General features: G+C 47.5%; 1 protein-coding gene across 1 annotated transcript in view; it reads right to left on the minus strand.

Moving 5' to 3' along the window:
- Window positions 1-8,443: 8,443 nt before the first annotated feature.
- KHDRBS3 (KH RNA binding domain containing, signal transduction associated 3) overlaps window positions 8,444-19,821 on the minus strand; it is a 272,767-nt gene continuing 261,389 nt past the window's right edge. The window contains exon 11 of the transcript XR_003793559.1: window positions 8,444-8,551. The gene's annotated coding sequence lies outside the window, so the exon portion shown is untranslated. The remainder of the gene's footprint in view (window positions 8,552-19,821) is intronic.

The following is a 19,821-nucleotide window of genomic DNA, read 5'->3' on the forward strand; positions in this document are numbered from 1 at the left end:
ATCAATGGTGCTTGAAAATTTTGTAGATTCCCCCCAAGCCAGCAAATATCCACCTACTGTGTGCATAACACCATGGGGGAAAAAGGACAATGGGAAACACAGGAATGGATAAAGAGGGAGGGAGGTCAGTGATACTGCCAGGTGGGCAGCCTGGGTATCTGACAGAAGAAATCAACCAGTCGTAAATATTTATGAAGACCCGTGAGAGGCAATGACCTCATCCGAGAGCTCATGCGTGACCCAAAGAACAAGCCCCTGCTCTCACGGAGCACATGGTCCATCTCATTCCACAAGGATGTGCTCCTCTCATTATCCGAGTTGTGTAAACAAGGAAAACTGAGGATCAAAGAAGTTAATCAACTTGTCTAACAGCTTAGAAGAAAGGGAGCCAGGACCCAATCCAGACAGTCTAACAAAAATGCTACTCTCTCCACTGCACGAGACTCCCTGTGCTTTGACTGGACCCCAAAGTAAAGCTCATCCTCAAGGTTAGACTGTTTCTCACCCTTAGGCCAGATCACTTCTCTTAACAAGACAGACCAGCTTCTTCGGTTTCTACAAATCCAGTTAATCTCTCATCACACAACACTGTCCTAAAGAGATTTCAAGGGAATGCTTCAAATTAAAAACAACCTCCGCGCTTCCGGTGCAGGGGGCACAGGTTCAGTCCTGGCGGGGGAACTAAGATCCCACATACCTCGCAGCACAGCAAAAAACAAAAACAAACAAACAAAAACAATTTAAAAAGAAATCAAACTCACAGAAACAGAGAGTAGAAAAGTGGCTGGTTGCCAGGAACTGAGGAGTGGGGGAAATAGAGAGAGGTTGGTAAAAGGGTGCATCTTTCAGCTATAAGATGAATAAGATCAGAGGATCTAACGTATAACATGGGGACCAGGGTTGGTAACACTGTATCGTGTAACTGAGATTCACCAGGAAAGGAGAACTTAAATGTTCTCACTAAAAAAAAAACAAACAAAAAAAAACAATTTAAGTAAATCAATATGTGAGGTGATGGATGTGAAAATTAACTAGATGCAGGGAATCCTTTCACAATGTAAGAAGATATCAAATCATCATGACGTACACTTTAAATATCTTCTAATATATACCTCAATAAAATTAAAGAAAAAAAAAAAAAAAAACCAAGCAAACCTTGGAGAATAGTAGCAAGGGAAAAATATGAAGTCAACCACCGGGAAGCCACACCTTCCCTCTGTGTCAGCAACTCGGCATCCCTAACACATCTGCAGGGCGAGCTCATTAACCATGCCTGGAGATGAGTGCGCTCCTGGCACGGAGCATAATTTATTTCACTTCGGTTTCTTGTCTCCTGCAGATTGAGGCTTTCTTTACATATTATATTTTGCAGTTAAAAAAATATGCAAGATGATGATGGCTTTTGTGAGACTTTTTTTTTTTTTTTTTTCCCATCAGGCTAATGTTGAGAAAACCAATCTGACTCCCTGGCCCTCTCCTCCACGGCTGTGAAATCACAAATCAGGCATAATAATAGTGTTCTCCTTAAGGATTCACCCAAGCGTTGCCGCCAGCTCGGTGTACCAATAATGAAATTTGCATTGTGCTTACAGGACTGTTTTATTGATACAAATGGACTTTTGTACCCAAATGACTGAACAGCTGGTTCCTGTGCCTTGGTGTGTATGGGATCTCTTGTTCTCTTCCTGGATCCCTGGAAGAGGCCAGCCGTGAGTGACCGTGATAGCATGAGAGGACAGAGGCGGTGGGTGATGCTGTCCGTTCCAGCGAGAAAGTCATCTGGCTCCAGCCATGTCCTTCTTCTCTATCCTCCCTGCCTGCCCCTTTCCTTGGAGTCCGCAGGCCTCAAGACATGAATTTATCCATGCTTCCCAGAGGCCTGCAATGGCTGAGCAAGTGCAAAGATGGGCCCCTGGGCACGTGGCCAGCCACGGGGGCTGGATGGGGATACGGTGTAGCCACAGCATATGTGGTCAAATATTCCAATGTTTCGGTCAACGGGAAGCTCAAAATTGTAAAGTCTAAAATTCCATGTGCAGCTGCCTTGACATCTTTGAGCCCCACGGAGCCCCAAAGACCTAACCACGCGCGCCCCTGCTCTCCCCAGACATGCTCCCACCCGGCAGGAAGGCTCCCTACCCAGCGAGTCCCCCTTACTAGCCGGACCAGCTGCACCCCAGCCAGTCCTCAGCACAGCAGCTTTCCCCTCCCTGCCAGCCCACGGAATCATTCCAACAAGCCGGCCACATCCTCCCTCGGGGACCAGGGGCCGGCCACCCCACCCTCTTGTCACTACAAAGCCTGTCTCCCACTGCCCCTGCCAGTTCACCTTGTCCCCAAGGACAACCTCTGGGTGGCCTGCGTGGCTCGAGGTATGCTCCTCCGCCGGCCTCTGAGTACATGACTCACAAACTGCTGTCAATCTCATCCGTCCGGCGTCCTGTGTTTGACCACCATGTACTATTTAGGGCAGGAAATCCATCCCTCCCCAGTGGTGTGAAGAGGAGACAATCAAAACATCTTTTCCCAAATTAATAAAAAAAACAAAACACAATTCCATTTTAGTTGCATTAACGGATGGAGAGGAAGTGGGATTATTCTGCCCTGAAGTCAACCTGATCAAAGGGCATCCCGAGCCCTCTTCAGCCCTAGGAAGCATGTGTTTAGGGAAAGCCATGAGCAAACTGGCGCATGCTCAGAGCACCCTGATCAGTTGGATGAGAGGGGACCATGGGCCAGGCTCAGACTGGACTCCTTTGCTCAGCAGTGAGACAGGCAGGATGAGGCCAGACTGCAGGTTAGGAAACTGAGGCACGTTCCACGGAGGAGCTGTATGTAGCAGAGGCTGCCAGTACTCTGCCCAGCCCCTCCTGCCCCAGCCCCCAGCTTCTACGGACTTCTTTCCAAATGACTCACCCCGAAACCTTATTGAAAAGACTATCTTTGTGGTCCTGCAGCTACTTCCTTTGGGCAAACTGTGAGCCAAAGCTTACGACCCTGGAGCCGTCCAATGACTGACTGGTACGGGAGTGTGGGGGATCCCCTGCCTCAAGGACGGACACACTCTGTGCAGTGTAGCTTACACTCCAGAGCTCCCCTCGGGATCCAGCCCAGGTCAAGGATGCACGGAGGCTGTACTGTTTTTGGCTTCTTCCCTCTCCTATCCTGTTACCCTGCTTTTATGCAGGTCCTCCCCAAAGCACTTCCTTCACGAATCTTCACCTCAGAGAGCCTGGGGGGCCTGAATTAAGTCAGCATCCAAGGGCCATGCCTCAACCAGGTAAAGAGATAATGCACCAGAGGCTGCAGGTAGCCGTGGGCAGACAGAAAGGCAGAAATCAGGGAAGATATGCCAGACAGGAAGAACAGACAGGTGACAGTCCAAATGGGTGCGTCACCAAGGATTTATGGCCCAAGGAGCTAACGCATCATCATCACAGGGAATCGGTACATCGAAGGGCCACCGGGACCCTGGGGTAGGAAACAGGCAATGACAGAAAGAACCATCAAAGTGGAGAAGGTAATCAACTTGACTCATTCAAATGTATTTCCTGGGAATCCAAGCTGATTACCTTAGAAAAGAAGCAGGATAACCAACTTCTGGTACTTGAATAACACCCACAAAAAAGAAATTTGAAATCTTCTCTGGGGTTCCACAGGGGTAATTTGGATCCATTATGTGGAATGAGGTAGAGATGGATTTGGGCTCGGTTTAAGGAAGATCATTCTAAGAGCCATAACGGGTCAAGGGGGCACGGTCCTCCCAGGAGTTAATGAGTATTTGGCCACTGGAAGCATACCACACTTTTTAGGGACATAATTGAGCACATCAAAGCATCTCTTAGAGGGGATGTGGAATTAGATGACTTATAAGGTCCATTCCAGCCAGAACCCCCCAAATCATAGTTTCTTTGCTACTCCCAGCCTCACAAAGAGCCTGAGCAAATAGACCAATGTTTCCAGCTCAATTTATTTCCCTCAGGGTTTCTTCAGCACTTACCAAAAGTTCAATAGGTAAAAAAAAAAACAATCTCCAAAATGAAGAGTACCCTAAAACAATGGATACAACTATTGTATATTTCAGATTTCTAAAAAATAATAACTGAGCGATCAAGGTCAGGCAACTTAACTGACTTTGCAGTACAGATCATTAAAAACAAAACCTAAAATCAATTTTAAAAAAAGGGTTGTTTTTCCCAAAATAGGTAAGTTGGCGATATTACACTGGCAGATACACTGTGAACAGGTGAAAACTTCATTACATACTAGTTTTGTTCCACAGACCAGTATTTGGGAACCTTTGCCCTGAAAATATATGTCTGCTAGAGTCTCACCATATCGCTGTTTCCAGTTTTCACGATTTGGAGGATATATTTGAGTAACGCAGTCAGGTAATAAAAGGTCTCTTTCAAACTTCCATAACTGGATTCAACATTCCAGCAGTAACAGAGTCAAGACTGCTGGGATTCTACGTTGTTTCATGCGACACCTCACAAATCACTTGTGCTCCTGAGTTTATAAAACATTTGCACGTCCGTTACTTCACTGGGCGCAGGTCGCTAGGTAGAACGGTGTCATTCCTGCTCAGAAACGTGCACCTGGGGTCCAGGCTGGCTATGAGCTGGGCACAGACGTGCCACTGTGAGGGGGTGGGCCTCTCTCCTCCTGCCTAGCTGCCCGCGCTGGCGCACGGGGTGCACTCACCCTGGAGAAGCGCCTTTACAGTGAGAGCACAGCACCTGCCTGAGGAGTGGAGGGAGGGCTCCGGGAGGGAGAGGATGCTGGCGGGGGCAGGGGGCACTCCTGCTTCCTAGGCAGAGGAGTGGGGCAGTCAGGCAAGGCTTCTCTGAGGCCCCGTTAGGGAAGGAAAAACACACCAAGGATTCCGCACCAAAGGGGCAGCAGGGGGGAGGCCTACAGACAAGTGGGCCTGGGGGCTTCTGGAGTAAGAGCTGGAGAAAAGGAGAAAAAGCCTGAGGAGAGTCCTGGGAGACGAGGGAGCTCACGCTGAACACGGCGGTTCCTCTCCCCTGCCGCCCCCGTCTCCATCTCCTCCGTCCCAGTGAAGGGGGCCAACCTCCCGTTTCTCAGTCAGAAGCCGGGGAGTCACCCCGACACCTCCCTTCCCGTAGCCTCTCCCTGCACCACCCGTCCAGGTCCGGTCAGTTCCAGTTCTGGTCCCACCCTGGGTGGAGCTGCCATCACCTCCCACAACTTCAGGGGCCTCCTAACTGGCTGTCCCCAGGCCAACGCTCGCCCTTTTCCACAGAGCAGCCTACGTGCTACTCTAAAGACACATCTGACCAGTTCACTCCCCACATAAAACCCTTCAATAGCTTCTCTTTTCATTTAGAATAAAATCCAGGTCCCTTATCGTGACCCCCAGGCGTCCACATGGCTGACCCCTTCCCGCCCTCCCGCATGCCTCACGAGGTCTCTGTCCCCACGGCTCACTCACCTCCCCACAGGCTCCCCGCACCCCACACTGCATCCCATCCCAGGTCACATGGCTCCTGGTCCATCCCTCCTCTCCCCCGGCTCCTCTGATAGCTCTTCCCCCAGCTTCCTCAGGGGAAGCTTTTTCTGCCCCTAAACTAGGTTAGCAATCGAGTAATCCCACCCGCATCGGTCACTCTCGTAACACGGACCACTTCTCATCCTTCACTTCTCTCTATTGGAACGAAATCCCTCTCTGCGTCTTTTGCCCCGACTCAGGCACGCGCTCGGTTTTGTTCACTCGTCTATGCCCAGGGCTAAGCACAAGGACCGGCGCATTGTAGTAGTTTAATTAAATGTTCTCTATTAACCTTAAAAATGGGTAGAAAAATAAAATCAAGAAGAGGAAGATGAAGAAAGACAGGTATGCTAAAGTGTCCAAATGGCTCACAACTGCGAGGAGGAAGTGCTGCAGAGTTTTCAGGAGATCTGCTCAGCTTTGCCTCTCGGAGCAGAAGGCCGGGGCCAGACTGGCTGGGCGGGGAGAGAGCAGGCGGGCTGCGGTCAAGCTGCTGCAGTGAACCGGGTGGTCATTACTGAGACCTCAAACTGGACAGTGGCAACGTGCAGTAGGTGGAGGGGAGAGAGTGAAGAGCTACGAGGGGGTGGATTTGGGAGAACGCATTAGCTGGCTGGGTACCTCGGGTCCAGCGGGAGCGAAGGAGTCAGGACATGGCTCGGGCTTGAACAACTGGCCAGCCGATGATGCCGTCCGAGGAGACGGGACCCAGGAGCATGAGGGGGGATGCGCTTGTATCAGCTTCCTACGGCTGCTGTAACAAGTTACCACACGCCAGCTGACTTACAACAACAGAGACTTATTCTTGCACAGTTCTGGAGGTCAGAAGTGTGAAATCAAGTTGTCATCAGGGTTGGTTCTTTCTGAAGGCTCTGAGGGTTCTCCAGAGAAACAGAACCGACTGGATGAATGGAATAGAATAGAATAGGATAGAATAGTAGAAAAAAAAGATTAAAATATACATATAAAATAGATACATGATATATCTATGGAGGATATATCTCTCTATATAGCTGACCATTGATCAACAGGAGTTTGAACAGCATGGGTCCACTTATACGCAGATTTTTTTCCCTATAAATATGTCCTATGGTACTCTATCCATGGTTGGTTGAATCCCCTGATGTAGAACCTCGGGTACCAATGCAACTGTAAAGTGATACACAGGTTTCTCTGCTGCACAGGGGTTGACACCCTTAACCCCTACGTCATTCAAGGGTCAACTATAATATTTTTATAAGTATAATATAAATAGATTTATTATGAAGAATTGGCTCACATGATTACGGAGGCTGAGAAGTTCCACAGTCTCCCATCTGCAAGCTGGTGACCCAAGAAAGCCAGTGGTGTAGGTCAACCTTAGTCCAAAGGCCTGAGGACCAGTGGAGATAAGTCTCAGTCCAAGGCAGGAGAAAACCACTGTCCTGGCTCGTACAGTCAGGCAGAAGGGGTAAATCTTCCTGTCCTCTGCTTTTTGTTCTATTCAGACCCTCCGTGGATTGGCTGGTGCCCACCCACACTGGGGAGGGCCGTCTGCTTTACTGAGTCAACTCTTCCAGAAACTCTCTCACGGACACACCCAGAAATAATGTTTAACCAGATATCTGGGAACCCCATAGCCTAGTCGACATGACACATAAAATCAACCATCACGGGGAGAATCTGTGCCATACTGCTCTCCTAGTTTCCAGCAGCTCCTGGAAATCTTTGGTATTTCGTGCCCTGTGGACACATCTCTCCAATCTCCGCCTCTACTCCCCTCCTGTCTTCTCTCTGCTGTCTCTGTGTCCCGAACCTCCCTCTACCTTTCTCTTATTAGGCCTCATGTCATTGGACTTAGGGGCTACCCTAAATCCAGGAAGATCTTACCTCGAGATTCCTGCCTTAATTATTGATACATCTGCAAAGACCCTTTTTTCAAATAAGACCACAGTCACAGGTACTGGGAGGTGAGGATTTGGACGGATCTTTTGTGGGGGTGGGAGCCACTGCTCAACTCACTACACGGGAAATGTGGAAATGTTGACTCTCATAGGCCTGTTTTGCCACATTTTAAAGACACGAGAGAAAGAGCAAATGGTCTGGAGTCACTCACAAGGGTAGACTGACACCGAAGACATCCTTAGCAATACATGGGGTTCAACAAAACAGATCCGGCGCTGTTTAAAATGCAGGGATCGGCACTGCGCCCATCTCTCTTTGTCCTTTTCATTTCCCTAAATCACTCGATTTAAATACCCAGCTTTTGCATTAACTCGCCAGAATAACTGACATCTCAATGTCCTCCTCTCTTTGTCACCCGTTACTAAATATACATTCTCTTCAGCAAAGTTTTCAGATTGACTGCTCCTGACAGGAAACACAGATTTCAACATTTACACAGAAGTTGTCTGTCAAAAAAAAAAAAAAAAAAAAAAAAAGGAATAGAAAAAAATGCCCTATTTTCGGATGTCTCTTTGCTTAAAACGCAGGAGAGAGAAGAGGGAGAAACCTCTCCCGGTGCAGAACACCAATTTATGCCAGGATGCTCAGTCTGGCTGGAGAGGTTGCTTGGCAACCGCCTGGCGGTATATCAGGGGGGCAAAGGAAGATGGAAGGTAAAAAGGCACCAAGGCCTGGGTACTACAGGACACGCAGAGACCCACCTGGGACAACTCTCTGCCCCCTCCACTGACGGCGAGGGCGACTGGATGGGTGAGTTTGCAGCTCTGTGGCCTGGAAGCCAATAAGCTAGATTCCACACTCAAAGCCCGGCCTGGAACACAGCCACTGTCACTGGCCATCTTTTGTGCAGTGGAACAAGCTTGGGAGTCCAGCAAAGCCTGGTTTCTCCATCTGTAAAGTGGTGACTGTAACTGTAGCTACATCGCAGTACGGCGGTGAGAACTTTCCTGTACTTTCCAGGCCCCCGTACTTACCTGCCTGGCAGCATCCACTGCGTTACGCTGAGATCTTCTGTTCCTGTCTGCTGTTCCCAGTGGGACTGTGGGGACCGCATCTTCCTCATCCATCATTGTCTGGTGACAAGGACATGGCCTGGAATACAACAGGGCATCATTAAATAATTTTATTTTCTCTGATCTGAATCAAGGCCTCCTAGAGTGTCTTGTAAGAGCATTCATGCTCTAGCTTCACTTAAATCTCTGCCCGCATCACAGACTGTCCTTGAATCTTCAACACACCCTCCCAACCCCAGCTTGGCCTTCTTCATTTTATCATCACACATCTCCCTATTTCCTGAGTGAACCTTGATCTCTGAACCATGGTTCCCTCTCCCCCATTACCTTCTGGTCAACTCCTACTCATCCTCTGAAACCCAACTCACGCATGGCCTCCTCCATGAATGCCACGTGTGAATTTACTTAAGCATCTAAGCTGCAGGTGGAGAGTATGACAATAGGGAATAGACAGTGGCACATCAGAAACCCATTCAGAGATAGATAGATAGATAGATAGATAGATAGGTAGACAGATAGATCTATAGATCTATAGCTATACAGCTATATAGAGAGAGCTGTCCATTTTGTGATCTCTGCTATTCCAAGTCTTGGGGTTGGAATCAGTATTTGACTTGCTGAAGGTCACACCCATAGTTACGGGGTAGTCACATCTAAGACAAAACCCAATTCTATCTGGTCCCAAATGTCCTGCACACCTCTTCAAATCATAAAGTGCCTATTACATGTAATGTGAACCATTCCTTCACTAATTCAAATATGTAATCACTTATTAAGCACATATTTTGGACTAGGTGCTATGGAGGCTGCCACAATATTGTGTATTCATTTACTCATTCAATTCAGTCATTCACGCTTTCATTCAGCAAAAGGCACCACGCCAGTCCCTGGACATTCAAAGGTGAATACCGCTGCCCCCAGGCTGCTCAGGTGAACCCTGTAACACAATTCTGGGCTGGTGTGTTTCATGAGTGTGATGGGTCTTATCTCCATACTTGGACAGTCAGCACCTTAATGGATTCCCAGGTCTCACATCCTGCCTTCCCGCAGCTGCCGGCTTGGGGCTTAGGACGTAGGAGATGGTTTATATCTTCTTGTTGGTAGAAATGGAGCTCCTGGTATGTTTCCTTCATCTAATTTATGGAATTTGATTCCACAAAGGCAGCGGGGGAAGTAGCAACTATGGAGTACCCACCATGCGTCTCATCTTGTGAGTCCCCTACATTTAATCCTTGCAACAGCTCTTTGAACCAGGGGTCATGACTCCTGTCTTCGTCCATGAGAAAGCTGAACTCGGGGGCAATAAATGACGTGGCCACGGCTGGTCACTGGTGGAACCAATGCTAAAGACAGGGTTTCTCTCGAAAGTCTCTATTTCTTTAATGACAGCATGCTGCTTCACACAGGCCTCGGAAGATGGTTGAGAATTCCACAGACACAGACTAGGAAGAGGGGGATGTCAGTGGAAGAAACAAGGGCAGTGGCACGAAGGTGCATTGAGTTCGAAAATCGTGGAATGCTTGGGACAGCCAAAGCAGAGTGGGGCCACAGACGGACATGGAAAACGTGGCTGAGACCTGGGACAGGACGTGAAATGCCCCGAGAATCCTTTGCGTGCTGCCTCATGGTCTCATCCCCCCAGAAGTATTCAATGATAACAATTCCATCTTTTCCCTGTTAAAGCCAGACCTCATTTGCAGAGGTGGACCCAGGAAAGCGTACTTATTCTGCCGTGTTCACGAATGTTACCCCTTATCAGGCCCACGGCAGAAGCTCCCTAGTTCTCAAGGCAGTGATCTCACTGCACCCCGATCGCTTTTGAATCCATCTCCCTCTGACTGAACGTGAGCTCCCTGAACGGAGACTTTATTTTGGTTGCAACTCTGTGAAGCCACCACCTTGCAGGATGCTAACCCCATGACAGGGGCTAACCCTGTGCTCTATTTAGAAGCGAGACCCGGAATCAGCGACCAAGTGAAACAAACCATTTCTCATTTCCATGTAAATAACAGCAACTCAAAATCTTGTGAGAAAGCTACCTCATACTTGAATAAGTACTTAGTACCTGGGGCTCCAGTACTTGATTAACCCCCTTTGCAAATACACGACAGAGCGCACGCGGCACTTTACTAAGTTCCACGGAGCCTGCAGCGATGTGCAATGCATGTCTGATCTGGCTCCTCGGGAGGGATATCCACTCCAGATCTCAAGGCAAAGAGCGGGTACTCCTGCCGAGCTTGGGGATGGACAGACCCGGACCTCTGGCTGTTAACTGGGCTGGTCTTAATCACAGTCATTCCTCATGCTAGGGAGTGGGAAGGGGAGGGAGGAAAAGCAAGGGTTTTATTTTTAATGATGCACTTTTTGTAAGGAGCGTGGCCCCCACTGACAGCAACGAATGGACGGGGCTGAATTATTAAGTGCATATAATTAGGCCCTTGGTTCCTGGAGCTGGGAAGCGAAGCACTCTGTGCAGCGCAGGGGTGGGGAAAGGACCATCCATTTTGAGTTTCTCATCATTTAAAATGATAATTAGTGAGAGATAATATGCCTCCGTAGCCAGTTTCGCCTCTGATTATTTACCTGAATATGGTAATTGTGTGGTTTTGTTTTGTTCCCTCTTCGACACGCTTCCTAAAGTCCTTGTGATGTTTTAGGGGGCTGCGGGTTTCATTATTATCTCTGAAAGTAACCATGGAAATACATAATTAGACGTTATTCAGGGTAGAATGACCCAGGGTGCAGGAAGTCTCCGTGGGACCGTGCATTTAAGTGTGCAAGGACGGTCCTAATAGCAGCTGGGGATTCTTTTCCCGAAGATTCAATAGTCACAGCTCGTAGGGCTGCGGAAGGAGTCTACATCCAGGCAACAGGAGACATGCTTTCCGGTACTGGCTCTGCCCCTTTCCACAAACGGTTTTAACGTCTCTGGAAACTGGGGGGAGGGGGCCCTGCGTGATTTCAAATTCAACACTAAGTACTTGCGTCTGTGTTGTTTCGTACTGCGTTTCTTTATTTCAAGTGGTAGGTCCCTGTCAGATTTCTTCTTTACATTAGAATGGTTGAGTCCATCAAATATGGGTGGGGGGGTTCTGGTTTTGTTAAAATATAAATATTTATTTGGAATATCATGGATACATAAGGAGATGAAAAGGGTTAGGTTATGTCATCTGTTTGGAAATCTGAAAAGCAGCCCTCAATCTAGAAAGATGGGAATTAAGAAGCTACCAAAAGGGACTTCCCTGGCGGCGCGGTGGATAAGACGTCACGCTCCCGACGCAGGGGGCGTGGGTTCGATCCCTGGTCAGGGAACTAGATCCCGAACACACGCCGCAACTGAAGATCCCACATGCCGCGATGAATATCCCGCATGCCGCAACTAAGACCCGGAGCAGCCTAAATAAATAAATAAAAGAAGCAGCTACCAAAAGATGGGGGAGGGAGGGGCGTAGAGGAGGCAGACTGCAAGTGAGGGCTGGAACACCTGGCCAAAGTATAGTACGGACAGGGACTGTAAGGTTTCATCGAAGGTTCAGTGTGTCACCGGGGGTGCCATTTGTGAGCATAAGGCAAGGAATCCGTTTCAGAAGCTCAGCTCCTTTGCAGGTGAATGCCAGACTCCCGAGCACGGCACAGAGAGCTGTCTGTGACACGAGCATGACCCACCTTCCCAAGGTCCCTGCCTCGTCCCCTCCACACCAGCCCCACGGCCGCTCCCCCCCCTGCATTCCAGTCACATCAAACTTCTTGAAATTTCTAGAATGCCCTACACTTTGTATCACCTCTGAGACTTGGTCTGTGTCCTTCCTTCTGTCCGGAATGTCTGTGTTCCCTCTTTGCCTAGATAACTATGAATCACCCTTTAAAACAAAACTCAAATATCAATTGCTCTAAGAAACCTCCCCAGTTTGGGTCAAAGGTACTCCCTCAGTACCTCCTTAATATCCTGCATCTATTCCAATATTGTCCATACCTGGCACACAGTAGGTGCTCAGTAAGTGTTGGACTGATTAGAATTGATTAATGTAGTTCTCGGAAGACTCACGCACGCGTGCGTGCACACGTTTTGGCACCACCCTGGCTCGGGCACCATTATGCTTGCAAAGCCCTCTAAAAGTGACATCAGTTGGAGGCTCGACAGACCAAAGAACTGTGCCAAGAAGTGCCTTGCTCTCCAGAAACCACTCCTTAGGAGAGGAATTTTAAAGGGCAAAGGCAGCAGTGGAGAAAGTTAAGCGACAGGTGTGTGGAGCAAGACGGTAGAGTGGAAGGACCCTGGGCTTCTCTCCTATGACTTACGTAGGATCTCATCTCTTCATGGTGTCGGTTGAGTTGGCTAAGTTGGGACTGGAATAAGAAGGAGACGAGCAGAGCAAGATCATAGGATCTGATTATGAATATTTTTTTTCTAAGGTGAAGGTGGGGACGGTACTAACATTCTCTTTGGTGCCATGGTTTTCACAGGCTGTTTTGTTTACTTCCCACAACACTCTGATGGCAGGCAGTGCTATTCCCATTTTACAGACAGGGAAACAGAGACCTATTTTAATTAAAAGAATCGCTTTCCACCCAGCTGCCACAGATGGAAACCTATGGTGCCGACACTTAAATCCATGTCTCCAGCCCAGATCTGTCCTCCAAGCTCCCACTTGTCTCTCGGCAAGGACGTCCCAAACATAACATGTAACAGAACTCATCATTTCCTGCCAACCAAGCCCCCAACTCATGCAGAAATCATGGTCATCCAGGCCACGCAACCATGAGCCAATCCTGCTGAAGCTCCAGATTGCCCCTTCTTACCACCCTCGCCCTGGGTCACATCTTCCGCAATCCCCACCTGGACTCATTCAAGGCCTCCTACTCCCCCCACTGTCCACCACACACTGTGGAAAGCTCTCCTACAATCGCTACCAGCTTTCTGGTAGGTGTTTCCCATCACTTATCATCTTCCCCACTGGGCTGTAAATTTCCAGAGGCAGAATCGGGGATGTCTACTCCTCTGCACCAGCTTCCTACCCAGACCTTGCTGTAGAGAAGCACCTTAACAGCGTTAGGTAAATTGAAAATGGATCGATCTGACCTCTGCTCCCTGTTTTCTCAGGTCCAGAAATAACCTTATTTTAGTGGTGGCCGTCAAAAGTTGGCAGAAAAGTCACATTAGACAGGATCAATGAGAAACAATGAACAATAATGTTGACTTGCGCACAGCTCTACCCTGCTTCTCTTTTTTCTAATCCAGTGTTCTAAGTGATCTCAAGCTACCACCTGGCAAGTGTCTTAGACGAAAACCCCAGTGTACCTGTCCAGAGTAAGGTCAGTATGATAATAGCCAGAGTTTCCCAATTCTATTTGTAGCAAGCCCCAAGAGAACAAATCAATTCTGTTCCTAAAAAGCAGCATATGCAAGACCTAATTCTCTATCTCTAGCAACCATGGCTGTGTTACATCCAGTGTATTTAAATGCTTTCCATCTGGGGGAAAGAAATGTGCATCCCCCTCCCTGATTAAACTGTAAAATGCCTCTCCTGTCCCCGTATGCCCTTCTTCACCAGTTTTCCCATCTCTGGTCCACAGAGGTCTTGTTGGGTGGCAAAGGTAGACAAAGAACATTGCCATGATTGCAACAATAGAACAAGAAGAATTCTGATAGCTTCTTGATAGGTATTAGAACGAAAAAAAAAATGAGGTAGCATCACCCGGGAAAATAAGAAAGAACTGACACCCTGCCATGGAACCTGGCACCGTGTGTATTAAATGTGGAGATGTGTCTTGTATGTGAAGGTCATGGCCTCGTTAGGGGAAGTGCCTCCCTCTTCCCAAAACAGACTTCTGCCCAACATGCAGTCAGTTGGCCACTCACATCTGCCCCTTTTAAGGATGCCCTGATGTTTCCCTGGGACCAATGGCAAGTCCAGGCTTGTGTGGAAGCAGCCCTGAGGCAGACACTATTTGGGGACCCCGCTCTGAACCGCTACACAGGGAGGGCTCTTCCTGGACACCCGTGACTCTGCCTGCACACAGGCAAGCTGGACAACCCTGAAAGTGGCTCTCGGCAAAGACAGAAGCAGAGAGGGCGGCTAAAACCCCAGCCCCTCACAGCCCAGGTGGATAACTCAGAAGTGTGTATTCCACCCTGGCTCCCAGAGCTCTTCAGAAGGACTGAGTTCCTGCAGCCACAGAGGTCATTTTCATGGCAACATACACTTTGCTGGCTTCCTTCTCTCTCTATATTACTTCGCCCCTCTTTTGCTAGTGTTTCTGGGAAGCATCTTCTAAGTAAGTCACCAGCACTAAAATTCTGATCTCAGGATCAGCTTCTGCGGGAGCCCAACGATGGCAGGCCCCTGCCCTGATCTGGACAAGAGTCTTGCTTCAGAGCTTCTCTCCAGAGATCTCCCTGCCCGATGGGCAAGGTCTTGGTGATCTGAGGTCTTGGTCGGTACCATTAACCTGCACAGTTAATCCGGGCATGGGACAGTTTCTCTTGCCTTCAGGTGCAGAGTTAGGAGCTGAGGAAGGGGACAACTTATAAAAGAATGACACAGGGAAATGTCAAATCAACTTGAGGCACACATAGTAACCAAAGCATCAGCATCCACTGGGGGTGAAAACAGAATGGGGCACTGACACCTCAAACTCAAATGCCCTAGAGGCATCTCATTCCACAGATATGTAACGAGTATCTTCTACGGGCCAAGGGTGGTGCCAACTACATTCTGTCCTACACGAGACTCCTCCTATATGAGAGTTCTCACTACCATCTTCTTTTTTAACTGTGATCTCATATTTTAAAAAATGAAAATAAGAAAGGCAACATTTTATACTCTTCCAGTGAAATATAGGTAATAAGCTAAGAGAAGGCTCTCCCTTGGATAAGGTATACAGAACAGGCACCTAGGCCTTTCAAAGGAGCCTTTGGTACCTGCCTTGGGAATCCAATGCCGTTGGCATGGAAACAACATCTCTCTAAAGTTCTGAAATGCCTTCAGGTCATTAACACGAGGATATAATCCAGCAGCCCATAGAGGAGACTCAGAGTCAACACATAATCCTTATGGTGCTGGAAAAAGAAAACATCCAGAAGACTCTAGAACTAAGCAAAGGGTGGAGGGAGAGTGGCTCTCACCTCCTGCTTTACCTCCTCAGCTATGGCGTGCTTTCTCCACCACGGGGATGCTGTATACATCACTCCCACTCCTGCTGTTCCCCAGTCTAATCTACTCATCTCCTATTTACTCTCCAGGTCTCAAATATTTTTGCCACTCTTTCAAGGATGTTCTCCTAGACTTTCAAGAACAAATCCTACCCCCTCTTTATGAGGGTCTCCCTGGTGCTCTATGCTTTTATGTTATGCCATCTATCATAATTGATAACCACGCATCTGTTTGACTCGTCTATCTTTTCTGTGAGTTCCGTGAAAGCAGGAACCAGGTCTGCTTCTGCTCGCCATTGAATCCTCAGCATCTAGTTTAGGGTTCGACCCGTAACTGGGCTCCACAACAGTCACTGCGTAATGAATAGAGTGAAAACGCTGCTGTTTTCCCCAACACCAGGGTGGGCTGCCGAGCCAGGCCAGACGCATTCCCAGCTCAGGGTTCCTCCGAGTGTACTCTACAACAGGGGTTTCCAAGCCCCAGGTCCGCGGCCCGCTGGGAACCGGGCGGCACAGCAGGAGGTGAGCTGCGGGCCGGCGAGCAAAGCTTCATCTGCCGCCCCCCATCGCCCCCCATCACTCGCATCACCGCCTGAACCATCACTGCCCCTCCCCGCCCTGTCCATGGAAAAACTGTCTTCCACGAAACCGGTCCCTGGTGCCAAGAAAAGGTTTGGGACCGCTGGTCTACAAAACACTAGCTCCGGGGGACTTCGCTGGCGGTCCAGTGGTTGGGACTTCGCCCTTCAATGCAGGAGGGGTGGGTTCGATCCCTGGTCAGGGAGCTAAGATCCTACATGCCTCTCGGCCAAAAAACCAAAACATAAAAAAAAAAACCTGAAGCAATATTGTAACAAATTCAATAAAGACTTTAAAAATGGTCCACATCAAAAAAAGTCTTGAAACAGAACAAAACGTTAGCTCCAGGTTTTATGCCAAAAGGAAAAAAACTGTTTTTTTCAATGTGGATGAAATAAGTTCAGGAACTCAGGCTTTAATGAAACTGTCCAGGTGTCTTTAGTTCTCAGAGCACTTAAAATAGCAAGGTGCGTGGCGACCGCCAAGATGGGAGCACACTAAGGGACACGTCCCAGCCTGTCTTCTCTAGTTCCACCTGCCCTGTGTGCTGGCCCAGGCGTTTGTATCACCTGTGTCAAAGCACCTCTAGCAGAGTGTGGGCAGGAAACATGTAAGTGATAAAGGAAAAGAATGGTGGGAACAGGGAGCCTGGGAACGGGTACAGTTGATGCTTTGCCAAAAACAAAAGCTTATACAATTTGGGAAACTACTTTAAGAAAAATACGGAAAATTCTTAATTGTGTGCATTTTACAAAAATATATGATTATGTGAATACATAAATAGAGATCTGCTTTGAAATCATACCCAAGCTGCCTGACCACCTCTGTGTTCTCTGGCAAGATGTGCCCTCGTAAGTATTCCCAATTCACTCAAGGTGAAAAGCTTCCAGAGGTAAGAACTATGCTTTTTTTTTTCAGCTCTCTGTATCCACTGCTCCCTTCATTAACCACTTCTTTTTTTTTTTTTTTTTTTTGTGGTACGCGGGCCTCTCACTGTTGTGGCCTCTCCCCTTGCGGAGCACAGGCTCCGGACGTGCAGGCTCAGCGGCCACGGCTCACGGGCCCAGCTGCTCCGCAGCATGTGGGATCTTCCCGGACCAGGGCACGAACCCGCATCCCTTGCATCGGCAGGCGGATTCTCAACCACTGCGCCACCAGGGAAGCCCAACCACTTTTTTATTTGAGCAACATCCTAATACACAGTAGGCACCCAATTAATGGCTGATTGATGATAAACTGGAAGGAGGGAGGGAAGGGAGGGAAAAACCTGACTTGGTTTATTCTCTAAGCACCAGAATCTTTAGAGTTTCTCATCACAGGAAGTTCACTTAACTTAAGCACAGAAGATTGATGAAGAATTTCTTTTTAAATTAACCAGAGCACAGCATAAAGGTCAGGAGTAAGTTACATTCTTCAAAACGCCATGATGTGCAAGAGAGATTCCAGCTTCTCTTCGATGCGTCAAATCCACTCTCTTTCCCCTGCACCTTCAGGAACTCTTAACTTCTTCTGGTTCCTGCCCTGTCATGGAAAGCTAGGAAGACTCTACACTGGGGACTCACATCGGAGCCTAAAACAACCCTACCTTGAATGTTAGTTCCATCTGTGGATAAGCCAACCCATGGGAGGCCTAACAGGGAAAAACATGGGCTTGAGAGTCACTAGTTGCACACAGTTGGGTCACCTGGGAAGCTCATTAAAGACACATCCCCAAATCCCAGCCCAGACCAATTAAATCGTACTACCTGGCAGCAAGGCCCGGGCATAAATATGTTTTAAAAGCTCCTTATGTGAGTATGAAGTGCAGCCACGTTGGAAAACTTCTGGGCTACCGAAATGAATGCTGCTTCCAAAAGCTGCCCTTAATTCCTTATGTGAGCATAGGTAAATTTATTACATTTTCTAGACCTCAGTTCTCTCAGCTGTGAAATATGTGGGATGAATGATATCCCTAATATCCTGTTTAGAGAGAAAATGGTTAAAGTTCCATACTTGGTGTGTAACAAACACTTTTGTAGCTACAACAAAGGCAAGACGCTGGAGAGTGCAAAGATACAGGTGTGGCCCCTGCCCTCAGGCTGTTTACAAGCAAGTTTTAAATCCATCAGTTACCTTAGAGTAAAAGGCAGAATGGCACTTGTTGGCTTGATGGATGGGTGGATAGATATGAGAGAGAAAGGGAGGGAAGGAGGGAGGGGGAAATGTGTTTTCCTTCTGAAATATCCTACATATCATTTTGATTCCTTACATCACCTTCTAAATCCTAGCACTATCCTGATGTGGATCAGAGAGAAATAAAACACACTGTCATGTAGCTTACAGGAAAATGTAAATCAAAATTTTATATTTGTGTTGTTTACTTTATGAACCTAAAGCACACAAAAGTTGTAATTCTTGGCTCAAGAAACACTATCACCAGTGGTCCATGCCTTCTATTATTTCTTAGGGTTTTGATAAAATCATACCTGTTAGGTAAAGAGCATCTATATATCCATCGCCTAACCAGGAAGAAGAACATTAGTGTCTAAGCCTTCATCTAAGGCTCTTCTCATCCCAGTCCCTTGCCTTCACCACCCACCCAAGTCCAGAGATAAAAATGACTTTAAATTTTGTATCTTTCAAAGCACTGTTTTAGAAAAATTTTCATCATAACACTGCCGACTGCCAGGAGGAAGTCCAGAAAGGGTCCGTTGGAATTACCAACAAAGACAATACTGGAGACCTTGGGAAATGCAATGTCAGTGGAGTGGTGAGGGCCAGAGTCTGCACATCCCAGGTTGTATAGTGAGTGATAGGTGAGGGAGAGAAAAGAATGGGTGCTAGAGACAGATGAGGGGAAGAGAGATAACCAGAGGAAGCATGGGCACAAATAAATAATCTACTTTAAAGATGCAGACACTTAACATATTAAGATGGTGAGGGGAAGAAGCCAATGGAAAGAAAATCCGAAAACCTAAGAGCACCTTACTGTACAGCAAGAAACTAACGCCACACTGTAAAGCAGCTATACTCCAATAAAAGTTAATGAAAAACAAGAAAAGAAAATATAAGACCAGCCCTTAATTGATGAACAAAAAACTTCTGAATGGGAAGAATTTGAGCCCTCCTCCCTTATAGCTGGAAGTTGGGTAATCTTTGCTTTGGAGTTAATTGGTATTTTCCTTTGGCCCCCAGCCTATTCAAAGGAGTTATTCTAAAAAATCAAGTACGATTTCTGAGTCTTTCAGATCCAATATTTATAAGTTTTACTAACACAGTATTCCCCATTATTTCATAGAACCTGAGAATTAGAATCATCTGGTGTCCAACCATCTCATTTTACTGAGAGAAAACTGCCATCTTAGAACTTTATTCCACTTAACCAAGGTGATAATAAATACTATAATAAATTAGTGATGGAAATAAAAATTATCCCAGGCTCATAACTCTAGTTTAAAAGTAGTCCATTCAGGGAGTTCGCTGGTGGCCCTAGTGGTTAGGATTCCGGGCTTTCACTGCCATGGCCCAGATTCAATCCCTGGTCAGGCAACTGAGATCCCACAAACCGCACAGCACGGCCAGTAATTAAATAAATAAATAAATAAATAAATAAATAAATAAATAAATAAATAAATAAA

The sequence above is a fragment of the Monodon monoceros genome, unplaced genomic scaffold (genome assembly GCF_005190385.1).
Source record: "Monodon monoceros isolate NGI ecotype Baffin Bay Population unplaced genomic scaffold, NGI_Narwhal_1 Super_Scaffold_14, whole genome shotgun sequence".
NCBI lineage: Eukaryota > Metazoa > Chordata > Mammalia > Artiodactyla > Monodontidae > Monodon > Monodon monoceros.